The sequence below is a fragment of the Dioscorea cayenensis genome, unplaced genomic scaffold, assembly GCF_009730915.1.
Source record: "Dioscorea cayenensis subsp. rotundata cultivar TDr96_F1 unplaced genomic scaffold, TDr96_F1_v2_PseudoChromosome.rev07_lg8_w22 25.fasta BLBR01001898.1, whole genome shotgun sequence".
Taxonomy (NCBI): domain Eukaryota; kingdom Viridiplantae; phylum Streptophyta; class Magnoliopsida; order Dioscoreales; family Dioscoreaceae; genus Dioscorea; species Dioscorea cayenensis.
Genome location: NW_024088289.1, coordinates 24,289 through 36,326, shown reverse-complemented (window position 1 = coordinate 36,326; position 12,038 = coordinate 24,289). Strand labels below are relative to the sequence as shown.

The 12,038-nt window shown below is 42.2% G+C and overlaps 1 non-coding gene across 1 annotated transcript; it reads right to left on the bottom strand.

The window, feature by feature from the left end:
- Positions 1-11,711: 11,711 nt before the first annotated feature.
- On the bottom strand, positions 11,712-11,818 carry LOC120257135. Its single transcript, XR_005535537.1, has one exon. It is a non-coding gene; the product is annotated as a small nucleolar RNA R71 (small nucleolar RNA).
- Positions 11,819-12,038: the final 220 nt, after the last annotated feature.

The window sequence follows — 12,038 nt, the reverse complement described above, 5'->3', positions numbered from 1 at the left end:
AACTAAGCCCCGAAAGGAAGGTAACCTCAGCCCATTCACTCTACTATGGCCGCAAAGAACTCTTGGAACGTGGAGGTTGGAACCTTAGTAAGATTTCCTCCACATTAGTGAATTATGACCCACATTGGCTTCTTTCTCTTATAATCGGCCTCACAACCCTACCTGCATGAAAGTAACATAATTACACCGATATTAGCATTAATACCCGAGAAAATTAATGCTCAACACAAGGAAAGAACACTTCGTATTCTTATCGCACAAGCACTTATCAATAGTGTGCTAGGTCAGCTACCATTTGGAAGAAATTTTGGAGAGGGTCCTTGCTCAGTTTGACTCTTCTTATCATGAACAAAGACAAGAACTTTTCTCATTGGGCGTGTCAACTTCAATAAAGGAAATTTGCGAGATAGAGGATATGGTTGTTGTTGAAGGCCATTCAGATGCACATGCACAAGTGGAAGAGGTGGATGACACGTCCGAATATGCGTGTGTAAACCGCAAGTGCACGGGTGTCAAAGTAATAATTACCCGGTGAGTCGGGTAGTCGAATTCACAGGGAACGGAAGTACTAGTAATAACCACTTCTCAATTATCTAGTCAGAATCAATGAATATAATGAAGTGAACTAATTGCAAGCAAAGCAAACAAGTATGCAAGAAATAAAGTAGAAGAGTCTCAATCACTAAGGATGAGGTATTCGGGCAATGATCCTCCTAAGATCTTCTTTAAAGCTCAAGATTCACTAAATGCTCTAGAATCGAGTCTAATGAGTCGAGATAGTCCAACGATAACCAATCCTTGTCTCCAAGCAAAAGGCACTAGTCCCCTACAAGGTCCCGGTGGAGAAATCAACCAATCTCAACACTTCACACCCCATATGACCGCAATATGCTCTAAGGAAACCTAAGAGTGAAATTGATTCCTAAATGTAGATCCAACCCTAATTCCCGGCGAAGGATCCTAACCCCCTACAAGGTCCCGGCGGAGAAATCGAGCAATCTCACGCCTCACACCAAATATGGTTGCAAAGAGAATATGGAATACGGAGGATAGGAAACACTCAATCGAAAGGGAAAGGGGACACTCCTCCATCTCAAGGCTCACCCTCTCAACCGTCTTTAATCTTGGAAATCTAACTCTAATGGAGACCTCTCACATCAAAGTATTAAATCATGCAATGTAAATCAACCACAAGGATTAACAACACTAGCAAGCAATTAAATCACAAGATTAAAACTCAAGACAACTCGGATTAACTAGAAACATTAAGAGAATCAATCCAAAAATATAAATCTTAGGGTTCACATGCCCAAATACCCACTAGGGTTTAGCCCTCCATGGGCCTAGTTACAAAACAATAATGAATACAATGAAAAGCAATAAAACCCATAGAGAAAACCCCCTCGAATTCGCACGGATTGGCCTTGATTGGTAGTTCTACGTCTTGAAGGGTTCCTCTCCGAAGCTAGGTCGCCAATGGCTCCCCAAAATGCTATGACGTCGAAGGAATCTATCAAAGTTGGTGAAGAACTCCCTCTCAATCGGCGAAGACCTTCTCCTCTAACCCTAGCCGCCTCTCTCTCAATGTCTATGCTCAAAGCTCCACAAAAAGTCCCTTTAGAATCTGCCAAAAGGTGTATTTATAGCCTCACATCGCGTCTGTCATGTGCCCCCACGCGCCCGCGTGGATTTTCCATGCGCCCGCGTGGGCTGCGGGAATTTCCACGCGGCCGCGCGGAATTTCCGCGCGGGCGCGTAAACAGTACTTTTGCTACAGTGATTTCCACAAACGCGATGATAAACATTCTCCTCTTAAGGCCACACGATCGGGCACACGATCATATGGTAGGCTATACGGCTTTTTCTTCATCAATGCGTCTTGAAAGGTCTTGAAATCTTTACAAAGAGGAGGAATGTGGAGACATGGCTGCCTTTGTGCCCTTCCATTAATAATTTGGCTTGCAAAACTATGGAAGTTGGCACACATCTCCTCATACACAACTCCTCTTGTGTCTTCCAACTTGATTTGCACAAGAACTCCCAATATTATGCCATGATAGCCTATCTTCGCTCCCTTTTGAAATCCCAATGCCTTCACAACCTATATGCATAAAAGAACACCCAATACACGAAATGTGACATAAACCGTATAAAATATGATGCTCAATGTATGTAAAACATGCATAAAAACATGTTCACTCAAGCACTTATCAGTGGACAATGATCTTGAGCAAAGGTCAGGCAATTTTGATGAAATTGATAGATTGAAGGAAAGCAGATTGTGACTATCGATTGAGGAATCACCCGAGTTAGAGCTTAAAACTTTACCGGCACATTTGGAATATGCATTCCTAACAGAATGGCCAAAGCTCCCAGTGATATTGGCTTTAAATCTTTCTCTAGATCAGAAGGACAAGCTTGTGAGTATGTTAAAAAAGCATAAATCTGTCATTGCTTGGAAGATCTCGAATATAAAAGGCACAAACCCATCATTTTGCACTCACAAAATCTTAATGGAGGATAACCATAAATCTGTGATCCAACCCCATAGAATATTTAACCCAAACATAAAGGAAGTTATCAAGGCCTAAGTGGTAAAACTTCTGGATGCAGGTATCATCTACCCTATCTCTGACAGTGCATGGGTGAGCCCAACTCAAGTAGTTCTGAAGAAAGGAGGAATAACAGTTGTGAGAATTGAAAAGAATGAATTAATTCCATCCAGGACAGTTACAGGGTGGCGGTTCTACATTGACTACAAAAGGTTGAATGATGCAACTTGAAAGGATCATTTTCCATTGCCATTTATTGATCAAATGTTGGAGCGATTGACAGGGCATCAGTTTTATTGCTTCCTCGAGGGTATGTCAGGATACTTCCAAATCCCCATAGCTCTAGAAGATCAAGAGAAGACCATGTTTACTTGTCCATACAGTACTTTTGCTTACAAAAGAATGTCTTTCGGGTTGTGTAATGCACCAGTGATATTTCAGCAATGCATGACTGCCATTTTTGATGATCTCTTGGAGGACATCATGGAGCTGTTCATGGATGACTTTTTGGTGTTTGGAGATTCTTTTGACATTTGCCTGAAAAATTTAGAGAGAGTGCTTATCAGTTGTGAAGAGATGAATCTAGTTCCTAACTGGGAGAAGTGTCAATTTAGGGTCCAAGAGGGCATTGTCCTTGGACATAAGATTTCCCAAGTGAGAATAAATGTAGACAAGGCAACGATTGAAGTCATAGAAAAACTCCCACTGCCCACAAATATGAAAAGAATTCATAGTTTCTTGTGGCACGGTGGCTTCTACAGGAGGTTTATCAAAGATTTTTCGAAGATCACTCAACCATTGACAACACTCCTTGAAAAGGATGCCCTATTTGATTTTAGGAATGATTGCTTGACTGATTTCAACTTGTTCAAGGAAAAATTAGTGCAAGCACCGATTTTGATCACACCGGATTGCAACAAACACTTTGAGCTTATATGTGATGCAAGAGATTATGCGGTTGGAGCAGTTTTGTGTCAAAGGAAAGGTAAGCAGTTCCAACAAATTTATTATGCTATCAAGACTCTCACATGTGCTCAAGAAAATTATACAACCTCCAAAAAAGAGTTGTTAGTAGTGGTGTTTGCTTTCGACAAGTTTAGGCCATACGTCATCTTATCTAGGGTCACGGTATTTACTGATCACTCGGCACTTTGTTATCTTATGAACAAGGCTAATACGAAACTGAGGTTAATTCATTGGATCCTATTGTTATAAGAGTTTGATATGGAGATAAAAGATAAGAAAGGAACCAAAAATGTGGTTGCGGACTGACAAGGTCCCCTTCCGTATATCCCGCAAGTGCACGGGTTTGTCGAAGTAATAATCCCGGGTGAGCGGGTATCGAATCCACAGGGAGTAGGGAATAAATATACTTAATTTGATTCTTAGCTATGTAAAAGATCAATGATAATGTGTGTGACAATGATTCAATTCTCAACAGTAAAAGCAACAAGTAAGAGAGCAAAACTAAAGAAGGGTGTAAGACAATCGATAAAGATGGGGTACCCGGATAATGCTCCACCTAGGATAAATGTTTCAAGTGCAAGAACCCTCTATTATGCTTCCTAATAAATGCAATGGTGAGTCGTGGAAATCCTTAATTACATAGTCCCAAATCTAAGGTCAACTATGCCTAACTCTATACATGTCCCGGAGGAGAAATCGAACAATCTCAATACCTCGCACTCGCATAGAGTTGCAATGAGCTCTATGGATTCCAAGTGATAAATCTCTTCCTAATTATAGACCTAACCCTTTGGTCCAGGTGGAAGGTCCCTAACCACAATTAAGCCCTAGATACTAAGATCACCTCAACCATTAACTCTATTATGTCCGCAAAGACCTCGAGGAACGGAGGTAGAATCTATCACGCCGGAGGGGAAAGGGGACGCTCCCGTACCTCTCGACTCACCCTCTCAACCCTCTCCAACCTAGCTTTTTGTCTAACAGCTCGTGGTGTGTCACTCACTCACAAGGTTACCAACAAGAACTCTCAACCCTAGTGTCACTCTAGGGGAAATGTTCATACAATCAAGCATTCAAGGTTGGAACTCACAATAAACATCAATTTATTGAAAGCATAATAAAGAGGTTCAAAGAATCAAATACATCCTAGGGTTCACAATACCCCGAGTACCCACTAGGGGTTTAGCTCTCCATGGAGCTAAGTACAATCAAAGAAATAGAATGTAAAAAGCAATGAATCCATAAATAAACCCCTCGATAGTGCGTGTCGATGGTCTTGTGGAAAGTCCTATACTCGTGCGTCAAGGATTCCCTCGTCCGGTATAGGGATACGTCTCGACGGAAGCTTCCCTACCAACCTTCTTCCCTAAGGAATGACGATGTCGGAGCCATAGAACCTCTCCAAAAACCTTGGCCAATACCCTCGAAACCCTAGCGAAGCCCTCTCTCAAGATGGGGAAAAAGATGGAGAAAAAGAATACAAAAATCGGGGCTAAATCGGCTTTAAATAGGGCTGGAATTGGGCGACTACACGGGCGTGGATGCTCCACGCCCGTCAGTGGAATTTCCCTACGCCCGTGTGGATTCTCTGTTTCTCTGGTTTCTCGGCCGGCTGTGAGCAGTGCTGCTACAATATATGCTACAGTGTTGCTATAGTATTCGACCTGAATAGCTTCCCAGTTCCATACTTTCATCGGGGTAACGCAACGGGCACACGTTCACATCATGGATCACTTGCTTCTTAATTGGTGTACATGTTGGTGGAGCTCTTGTTCTATGTGCATAAGTCGGAATGCTCGAATGTGACTGCCTTTGTGCCCCTCCAAATGGATGTGCCCACTCGAATATCGATGAGGTTGGCACACACTCTAGCATCTCACACCTAACCTATGTCTTCGCGTTTGAACCTTAGCAAGATTTCCTCCAAAATTGGTGCATTATGATCCACATTGGCTTATTTCCTTCATACTCGGCCTCACAACCCTACCTGCATAAAAGTAACATATAAACACACATATTAGTGTAAAAACCCCAGGAAAGTAATGCTCGACATAAGGAATGAACGCTTCGCATTCGTATCGCACAAGCACTTATCACGGACCATCTGTCTAGATTGGAGGGGTGTGAAGGTCAAGGGTCGTCATGCAATGAAAGTAACAATTTCTTTCCCGAGGAGCACTTGTATGTAGTTCAAATTTCTAAATTAGAGGACACTCCATGGGTTGCAGATTTCACAAATTATTTGTAAGGGAAAGTACTTAGACAGGGTCTTACCTTCCAACAAAAGAAGAAGTTCTTTAGCGATTTGAGGAATTACTTTTGGGATGATCAATACTTGTTTCACATTTGTTCAGATCATGTAGTCCGAAGGAGTGTATCAAGAGAAGAAGGTTGGGACATCCTTGCACATTGTCATTCAGGGCCAGTTGGGGTCATTATGCTTCAAGCAGAACTACTGAGAAAGGGTTAGCTGCCGGATTTTATTAGCCGACTTTGTTTCAGGATACACATCAATTTGTTCTTCAATTTGATAGTTATCAGAGGATAGGAAATTTATCACGGTAGGATGAAATACCACAAAATCAGATGCAATTTTGTGAGGTGTTTGATGTGTGGGGTATTGATTTCATGGGACCATTTCCAAAGTCTAATGGTAATCAATATATCTTGGTGGTGGTTGACAGTATCTCTAAATGGGTGGAGGCGCAAGCTCTGCCTACTAATTATGCTAGAACTATGGTGAAATTTCTGAAGAGGTTATTCACTCGATTTAGATCTCCACAAATTATCATTAGTGATCGAGGAACTCATTTTTACAACACCCAACATGAAAAAGTATTGAAGCACTATGGTGTGCATTACTGCCTTGCCACCCCCTACCATCCACAAATAAGTGGTCAAGTGGAAGTCACTAATAGAGAGTTCAAGAGAATCCTAACAAAGTCTGTGAAACAAGGAAAGTGGGATTGGTCAGAATGGTTGGATGACACACTTTGGGCCCACAAAATGACGTATAAAACTCCAATAGGGACTACTTCCTATAATTTGGTGTTTGGTAAGTCGTGGCATTTGCTTGCTTGGCTTGAGCAAAGCAGGGGAACAAAGAATGCTTCATCCTAATGAGTTAGATGAGTGGAGGATGAAGGCATACGAGAATGCAAGGATTTATAATGAAAGAATTCAGAAGTGGCATGATAAGCATATTAAGAATCTGAAAGGGTTTAAAGTCAACGATTAAGTGTTGTTGTCCAATTCTCGATTGTGGCTATTTCTTGGGAAACTAAAGTCTAGATGGTTTGGACCTTACACTGTAACCGAAGTATCACCTCATGGTGCTGTGAAAATTACCCATATGGAGAAGGGTACATTTAAGGTGAACAGACAACAGTTGAAACTATACTTTGAATGAAAGGTTAGTGATGATGACTGATAAGTGCTTGGGTAGACATATTTTTATACATGTTTTACATGCATTGAGCATCATTTTTACCATGGTTTATGTCTCATATTGTGTATTTGGTGTTCTTTTATGCATATAGGTTGTGAATGCCTTGAAGAGTAAAAAGGAAGCAAAGATGGGCTATAAAGACACAATGTTTGGAGTTCTTATTCAATTCAAGGACCAAGACACGAGAGGAGTTCATAAACGTGGAGATGTGTGCCAACTTCCAAGAAGATTCAAGTCAATTTACGAGTTGGAAGGGCACAAAGGCAGCCACATCTTCATGTATCTTCTTTTTGTGAAGATTGCAAGACCTCTCAAAGATACGTCGATGAATAAAAGTTTTATAGCCTACCACATGGACGTGTGCCCGGACATGTGGTCTCAAGAGAAGAGTGTTTGGACCGCGTTTTGTGAAAGTACTGTAGCAATTTTACCGTAGGAATTTTGATGTAGCAGTACTGTAGCATAATTACTGTTCACGCGCCCGCGTGGAAATTCCACGCGCCCGCGTGAAAATTTTTGCAGCCCATACGGGCGCGTGGGGGCACATGGCAGACGCGGTCTAAGGCCTATAAATAGCCATTTTGCCCTTTTTCTTTCTCATCTTTTGTGCGGCTCTTGAGGGTTAAGACGGCTAGGGTTTGGAGAGGAGGTCTTTGCGGCTTTGGAGGCACTTCATCACCAACTTTGATCGATTCCTCCTCCGTCATAGCATAAAGAAAGCCACCGGTGAACCTAGCTTCGGAGTGGGTCCTTCAAGACATCAAAGCTCTCCATCAAGGCCATCAGTTCATATATAAGGTGGTTTATTTCTATGGTTTTAATGTACTTCCATTCATTGATGGTGTGTTTTGTATGTTGCTCTATGGAGAGCTAAAACTCTAGAGGGTATTTGGGCCTGTGAACCGTAGGATTCTCATCTTTTGTGGATTTGCTTAGAGTTTCTATTTAATCCGAGTTTGATTAAGTTTTAATCTTGATTGTCTAATGCTTGCTTGCCTTATTGATCTTTTGGTTATTTGGTTTGCATGATTTGTTACCTTGGTGAGAGAGAGGTCTCCATTAGGGTTAGAATCTCAAGATTGAAGAGGGTTGAGAGGGCGAGTCATGAGATAGTGAGCATCCTCTTTCCCCTCCGATTGGTGTATTCTATCTCCGTTCCCTAAGCTCTATGCAACCATATTTGGTGTGATGTGTGAGATTGAGAGATTTCTCCGCCGGGACCATGTAGGGTGTTAGGATCCTTTGCCGGGAATTAGGGTTGGATTAATCTTTAGGAATCGGATACACCTCTTGGAATCCCTAGAGTGCTTTACGGTCATATGTGGTGTGAGGTGTTGAGATTTAGCGATTTCTCCACCGGTACATCGTAGAGGACTAGTATCGGTGATCGGGAAGCCGGATCCGATTATATTTAGATTTCCACGACTTAACGTACTCATCATAGAAACACTTTGCTTATCTAGTACCTAATACCTGAATCCTAGGGGGAGCATTGCCCGAATACCCCATTTTTAATGATTGAGATCTCCATCCATTTAACCCTTGCCTATTCGTCTCCGGTATTCATTTCTTCACACATTAGATCACCACACCTTTCCATTTATCATTAGGTTAGAAAGCAAAGAAGAAGTTAGTACTAGTGCACTTGCGGTTTACATGCATATTCGGACGCGTGTCAATGACAAGGAGGTGTTCTTCCTCCATGAGCCCTTGTGATGTAAGGTCTGGTATGTTAAGCTTAGTAACGTTAAAAAAGCGCTTCTTGGGAGGCGGCCCAAATCTTTACTGTTTTTTCTAGGGTTTAGTTTAGTACTTGCATGAATAAGAGCAGGAGTGTTGGTGTCTTGATTTTTACATGATTTGGCTGTGTTTTCCTCATGGATTATTGGTGTTTTCATGTGCTTAATTGTTATTGGTGAAGTTTCTCGGTCATTTGAGCATGTTTTTCATGATTCTGTGGTTAATTTTGCATTGCATAGATAGGCTCTGAGTATGTATAAATGTGCAAAAATTTTATGCATAGCCTATAAAATTTTTATAAGCCATCCAGAGAACACACACGACCATGTGGAATTTCCACACAGACATGTGTCTCTGTTCAGAGCTCATCCGAGGCGGAACACGAGGGGCATGCATTTGTCCCGAGTGAAAATACTTCGGCGGTCACAGCAGCGTGGGTAATTTCCACAGGGCCATATTGATAAGTGCTTATGCGATATGAATGCGAAGTGTTCATTCCTTATGTTGAGCATTACTTTTCTCAGGTTTTTACACTAATATGTGTGTTTTTATGTTACTTTTATGCGAGTAGGGTTGTGAGGCGAGTATTAGCGAAATATGCCAATGTGGATCAGAATGCACCTATTTTTGGAGGAAATCTCGCTAAGGTTCAAACGCCGAAGACATAGGGTCGGGTGTGGGATGCTAGAGTGTATGCCAACCTTCTAGCATTCAAGTGAGCACATCCATTTGGAGGGGCACAAAGGCAGTCATACTAGAGCATTCCGATTTATGCATATAAGAATGAGAGCTCTACCAACATGTATATCATTGAAGAAGCAAGTGATTCACAATGTAAACGTGTGCCCGTTTGCGTTACCCCGATGAAAATATGGAATTTGGAAGTTATTCAGGTCAGAGATTGTAGTAGAGCACTGCAGCAACAATGTAGCATGTACTGTAGCAGCATTGTTCACAGTCTGCCGAGAAATCAGAGAAATAGAGAATCCACACGGGCGTGTGGAAATTATCCACGGCCGTGTGGATATTCACGCAGGAGGCGTGTACCGTACTACTGCCTGGAGTCGGGTCATCGATTCGACCTTTATTTAAAAGCCGATTCAGCCCCAATTTTGGTATTCTTTTTCTCCATCTTTTTCCCCAACTTGAGAGAGGGCTTCGGCTAGGGTTTTGAGGGGTATTGGCTAGGGTTTTGGAGAAGTTCTATGGCTCTGACATCGTCCATCGTTTGGAAGAAGGTTATTGGGAGAGCTTTCGTCGGCATCGATCCGGTGAGGTGTATCCTAGGCCGGACAAAGGATCCCTTGCGATGAGTAGAGGACTCTCCACAAGACCATCGACACGACCATCGAGGGGTTTTCTTTATGGATTTATTGGTTTTACATTCGATTTCTTTGATTGTACTTAGCTCCATGGAGAGCTAAACCCCTAGTGGGTACTTAGGTGATTGTGAACCCTAGGATGTATTCGTTTCATTGAACTTCTTTATTATGCTTTCAATAAATTGATGTTTATTGTGAGTTCCAATCTTAAATGCTTGATTGTATGAACATTTCCCCTAGAGTGACACTAGGGTTAAGAGTTCTTGTTGGTAACCTTGTGAGTGAGTGACACACCACGAGCGTTAGACAAAGCAAGGTTGGAGAGGGTTGAGAGGGTGAGTCGAGAGATACAGGAGCATCCCCTTTCCCCTTCGATGTGATAGACTCTACCTCCGTTCCTCGAGTTCTTTGCGGTAATAATAGAGTTAATGGTCTAAGGGATGAATCTCCGTTGGGGCTTAGTTGCTCGTGCAATAGAGTGAAGCGTTGAGGGGATCTTAGTATCTAGGGCTTAATTGTGGTTAGGGACCTTCCGCCTGGACCAAAGGGTTAGGTCTATAATTAGGAAGAGATTTATCACCTGGAATCCCTAGAGCTTATTGCAACTTTATTCGAGTGCGAGGTTGAGAGGTTATTTAATCTCTCCTCCGGGACATGAATAGAGTTAGGCATAGTTTACCTTAGATTAGGGACTATGTATGTAAGGATTTCCATGACTCACCATTGCATTGATTAGGAAGCATAATAGAGAGTTCTTGCACTTGAAGTGATTATCCTAGGTGAAGCATCATCCGAGTACCCCATCTTTATTGATTGCCATACCTCCTCCTTACTTTTGCTCTCTTACTTGTTGCTTTTAATTGTTGAGAATTGAATCATTGTCACACTTATCATTGTTGATATTCCACATAGCTAAGAATCGAATTAAGTATCTTTACTCCCTACTCCATGTGGATTATTACTTCGACAAACCCGTGCACTTGCGGGATATACGAAAGGGGATCTTGTCAAGTTTTTGGCACTGTTGCCGAGGAGCTAGGCGTTTAGAGATACTTTGCACTTTGTTTTCTTAGCTACTTCACCACACATTCTAATTCATATCTTGTTATTCTATCATCATTCTGATTGTCTTTTTCTTTCTTTTTGGTTCAGCTCCAGGTTATGACCCGAGGGAATCCATCAATATTGATTGAAGGAGACCCTGAGCTTGAACGTACACTTAGAAGAAAAGGGAAAGAACCTGTGCAAGAACAGCATAATCCAGCTGATTTGGAAGTACAAGGATCTGAAAACATGGCAGAAGAAAATGAGCAACAACGAACACTATCTGATTATGCCAGACCTTCAGTGTTGGGGACACAATCGAGTATTTTGCGTCCCCAAATTACAGCTCAGAACTTCGAGCTAAAGTCGGCATTCATCCATATGCTGCAGCAGTCCGCACAATTCAATGGTTTGGCCGATAAAGATCCAAACAGTCACATAGAGAGCTTCCTCGAGGTGTGCAACATGCTAAAGATAAATGGTGTGACGGATGATGCCATCAAATTGAGAGCCTTCCCATTTTCCTTAAAGATGAGAGCAAAGTAGTGGCTACACTCATTACCTAGAGCATCAATCACTACATGGGAGGAGATGGTAGAAGCTTTTCTAGCCCATTATTTGCCTCCCAGAAAATCAGCAAATCTTAGGAATGAGATCTCATCCTTTGTGCAGTTGGAATTGGAGTCTCTATTTGAGACATGGGAAAGGTTCAAAGAACTCCTGCGATAGTTTCTGCAACACGGATTCCCAGAGTGGATGATTGTTCAAACCTTCTACAATGGTTTGAACCGGAGTACAAGGCAACTCTTGGATGCGGCGGCAGGAGGTACCTTAGGTAGCAAAACCCCCGATGAAGCACGTCAGTTGATTGAAGAAATGGGGTTAAATAGCTACCAGTGGAACGCTAGGGAGAAGAAAAAGGTGGTCGGTCTCCATGAAATTGATGCGGTAACTTCATTGGCGGCC